Here is a 5,000-nt window from a genome sequence, read left to right as displayed (position 1 = left end):
TTCTTTCTTTCCTTTCTTTCTTTCTTTCTTTCTTTCTTTTTTCTTTTCTGTCTGTCTGTGTCTGTCTATCTGTCTGTCTGTCTGTCTGTCTGTCTGTCTGTCTGTCTGTCTGTCTGTCTGTCTGTCTGTCTGTCTGTCTCTCTCTCTCTCTCTCTCTCTCTCTCTCTCTCTCTCTCTCTCTCTCTCTCTCTCTCTCTCTCTCTCTCTCTCTCTCTCTCTCTCTCTCTCTCTCTCTCTCTCTCTCTCTCTCTCTCCCCCTTTAACGGACCCTTTGATACAATTCGCTCCTTTTTCTTACTTCTTTTAGAGTACTGTAAGTCGATTGTTCTGTTGTTGTTGTTGTTATTGTTGCTGCGGACATTTTGTTCTCTTGTTTTGTCTTCCGGTGAATGGAACGTGTGTGTGTGTGTGTGTGTGTGTGTGTGTGTGTGTGTGTGTGTGTGTGTGTGTGTGTGTGTGTGTGTGTGTGTAGTGACCAGCGGGTATGACTTTTGCCTTCACGGAGCACAATCACGGAAAGCTTTACTTCTCCCTGTTCTTCCTCCCATCCCCGCCTGTCATGCTCCCCTGAGTGTTGCCGGCCCTGCTTCCTTCCCTCGCATCCGTCCACTGCCTCGGGTGAGTCAGTGTTCTTTGAATGGAAACATGCCGTTATTGCGAAATGTGTTGAATGTGTCTTTATTCATAACTCTTCATCCAAAATATAAATGTTAATAGTAGAAGTGGTAATGGTAGTAACATTAGTATTAGTAATAGCAATAGTAGTTATATCAGAAGCATCAGCAACATCATAAACTTTAGTGGTAGTAATTTTAGTATTAGTATTAGTATTAGTAGTAGTAGTAGTAGTAGTACTAGTAGTAGTAGTAGTAGTAGTAGTAGTAGTAGTAGTAGTAGTAGTAGTAGTAGTAGTAGTAGCAGTAATATTGATAGTATTTAGTGTATTAATATTATTATTATTATTATTATTATTATTATTATTATTATTATTATTATTATTATTATTATTATTATTATTATATCAGAAGCATCAGCAACATCATGAACTTTAGTGGTAGTAGTTTTAGTATTAGTATTAGTAGTAGTAGTAGTAGTAGTAGTAGTAGTAGTGGTGGTGGTGGTGGTGGTAGAAGTAGTAGTAGTACCAGTAACATTAGCAATGATATAATAAATATTTTAATAATAATGATAAATTCCAATATCAATGATACCAGCACCAGCGACAACAGCAAGGTCAGTAATAATATCAGCACTAATGATAATGATATAGTGTCAGCGATACGGATAATTAGATGTCATTACTGCACTGTAAACTCATCGAACCCTTTTTATAAATTCAATGTGGTGGAATATAATACAAAAAATATATATATTATACAATTTGATATCCGCTTAGCGACGATTGGGCCAGCACAGCAATTTTATTGAATTTAATACAGAGGAACGTTTTCCAGGATATATTTAATAATAAGAGTAAACTACGTGCTGTGATATCATGGCAGGCACTCTTGTGAAGCCTTTAACACCTGACACATATGCGTGAATATATGAGGTAACTTTGCACATCAGAATGCAGCGTCGTGTCCGTGTTATTATTATTACTGAACCAACTCAGAAACACGGAGAGAAATATCAGAAGGTGGTAAACATTTTGTACCGTGACTGGGGGTTGTAAATGGATAATTGTCTTACCTTGACGCCGTCTTGAATACAGTGTTTGTCCCTCTGATGCGTGAAGGTGTTTTTAGAGTGTTTTGAAGGTAATTAAAGGTGTTTTCGCTTCATCTTTTCAGCCACGGTCTTTAATAAGGCTATTATGTGTTATTACGTGGATGTGTTTTTCTTTGGTCACTAGAGAAACTCATTGTACTTCCTGGGGGATTGTCTAGACGAGAGAGAGAGAGAGAGAGAGAGAGAGAGAGAGAGAGAGAGAGAGAGAGAGAGAGAGAGAGAGAGAGAGAGAGAGAGAGAGAGAGAGAGAGAGAGAGAGAGAGACGACTAGACACGCAGACAGACAGCAAATAGATGAATCGAAAAAATATAACGTAATTTTCCATTCACATCTATAATTATGGACGGGAAATGAAAAAAAATCTTCCCCTTCTGAAACTAATCATACCTGAGTGAGTCTCATTAGCAGATTGATAGGTGTGCAGATTAGGAGAGAGAAAAGAAAGAAAGAAAGAAAGAAAGAAACAGACTTCATCGAGGTGTTTTGTCACGGGATGCTCATATTGGGTAGCAGGGAGAACGGGAAACATCAGCTGATTAACTTTTGTCAATAGAGTTCTGGGTATTGTGGGGGGAGGGAGAGCCATTAAATATCAGGGCTTTGTTTACTCTTAAAAACGTTTCTTACCCTCTCTGTTTGCTTCCTGCCAGAGTATTAAACGTGACTGTGGAGACGTTTGTTTATACCAGGAATATTCTCCACTATTACAATAAGAGAGAGAGAGAGAGAGAGAGAGAGAGAGAGAGAGAGAGAGAGAGAGAGAGAGAGAGAGAGAGAGAGAGAGAGAGAGAGAGAGAGAGAGAGAGAGAGTCAGGCAGATAGATAAATTAAGATAAATAAACAGACAGGCAGAGAGATAAGCAGGTAGGTAGGCAGGCAGACAGGCAGAGACAGGCAGACTTAAAGACAGACATGCAGACAGACAGGAAGACAGATTGAATGAGATACATCCATACACACACACACACACACACACACACACACACACACACACACACACACACACACACACATAGAGTAAACTCTTTCTTCCTTACGACAATAAACAGAACAAAGGAAATAACAAACAATGAGAGGAACAGAGAGAGAGAGAGAGAGAGAGAGAGAGAGAGAGAGAGAGAGAGAGAGAGAGAGAGAGAGAGAGAGAGAGAGAGAGAGAGAGAGAGAGAGAGAGAGAGAGAGAGAGAGAGAGAGAGAGAGAGAGAGAGAGAGAGAGAGAGAGAGAGAGAGAGAGAGAGAGAGAGAGAGAGAGAGAGATAAAAATTAATGCTAGTTTTTACTGAAATATGACCAGGGCAGGTGTACAAACAACCAGGGAAGAGAAACAAACAGAAAGTAATTAAGTGCAGAAGGACGAGGACGAGGAGGACGAGGAAGTGGGAAAGGAGGAACAAAAGGAGGAAGAGGAAAAGGAGGAGGAGAAGTGGTGGGAGGGGGAGGAAAAAGAAGGAGAGATTTAAATGAAAAGAGTGGTAGTGAAGAGATGCCGGAGAGGAGGTAAAACTTTGATGGTGGTAAAGCAAAGAACAGAGAGAGAGAGAGAGAGAGAGAGAGAGAGAGAGAGAGAGAGAGAGAGAGAGAGAGAGAGACAACACACCCTTATAATACGCATGAACACTTATCCTCCAAAACTTCCCTCCCTCTCACTCCCTCCCTCCCTCTCATTTCCTCCCTCTCCCTCTGTCCCCTTTCTGCAGACACGACTTTTTGGTGTCAACAGAGGGAGCCATTACGCCCTTGCACCTGCTGGACCGAGCTAAGGTAAATAGAATGCTGGACTAGGCACGAGGGGACTTGCTTAGGAAAAAGAGCTGCTGTCATGTGGAAATTTATGAGGGAAAAAATAATAGGTCGTAATGAGTCACTTAAGGAAGGAAAACTGAGAAACTTAGAGGAAAAGTTTCGAGTTTTTTTCTTTACTATTTAGAGCAACTTTTATTATGTTTTTTTCTTTTGTTTTTACTTTTATCGGTGAATATTGGAAAGTGTAGTTGTTTTTGTATTCATGAGTCACTTATGAAAAAAAGACAGTTTGGGGATGTTTTTTTCAGATTTTTTTTTTTTTCATCTATTTAGGACAAGTTTTATGTTTTCTTATAGTTTTTATTTCTCTACGAGGGTTAATTAACATTGCTAAGATGATTATGGGAAAAGTGAACGTAAAGTGACAGATTTAAAGATTTTTTTTTTTCAGGCTACATCTGTTTTTTTTTTTGTGGATTAGAGTGTTAGAAACGAGATTGGAAAGCGATATGATAATTAACTTTATTTTGTTTGGTAGTTTATGAGGACAGTATGTGGCTACGCGTGACTGCTGTGAATGGAACGTGTGGAAAGCGAGACTAGGAGGACTGGAGATGAGCAAGACAACAACTTTAGGGGAAAAAAATTAAAGGAAACTATTAGTGTTAGATCCAGTGTGTGTGTGTGTGTGTGTGTGTGTGTGTGTGTGTGTGTGTGTGTGTGTGTGTGTGTGTGTGTGTGTGTGTGTGTGTGTGTGTGTGTGTGTGAGTGAGTTTGAATGTATGTATGCCTGTATGTCCATCACGTATGAGCATAGGAACGAGAGAGCGGCTGTTTGGTATGGAAAGCAGGTGCGTCCCGTGAGTAATACAGGTAATGCATCACTTCAAAATGCATCCGTACCGGGGCTGATAATTTCCCAGGCTCGTGTAGCGGACAGCTCGGCAAACTCACTGCCCGCCACGAGGGGAGAACTTTCAACGCCCCTTTGTTGTCGTAACCTTCAGCACGAGAGGAGGAACGTAATGTTATTGAGCATTTCCATTTTCATCGGCATCACGGAGCCTACTGCATTCACTGTTCTATATTGAGTAAGCTAATAGACACCACGTCATGTCAATATGTAGTTTTTTTGTTTGTTTTTAGTAACTCCATTATAAGTTCTTTTGTCACACTGCACTCCTTGAACACCTTGGCTTTACTCACGTCCGCTTCACCTGTTTGTCTGTGTTGTGGATGTGACGACTATGGCAAGATGAATTACATGCCTTGTGATGAACTGTGGCGAGGTTTTCGTGATGCCAAGGGATTACTTAATATCCTGCCATTGAGCGTGGCCCATATGACCCAATCCGTAATGACTGCTATTTTGTGTTAGGTTGGGGACGTATCAAGACTGGTATTCTGCTCCCTCATGCGCTATATGGTCCACTGCCATGTCTATTCCAGTCTATTAGCCTGTCTGTTATCAGTAATGAACGTTCAGTAACTGCACCCATGGAGGCAACCTTACAAGGTGTGTAGG

Source organism: Scylla paramamosain, chromosome 37, assembly GCF_035594125.1.
Source record: "Scylla paramamosain isolate STU-SP2022 chromosome 37, ASM3559412v1, whole genome shotgun sequence".
Classification (NCBI taxonomy): Eukaryota; Metazoa; Arthropoda; class Malacostraca; order Decapoda; family Portunidae; genus Scylla; species Scylla paramamosain.
The sequence above is the reverse complement of the archived record's forward strand: the minus strand, read 5'-3'. Positions refer to the sequence as shown.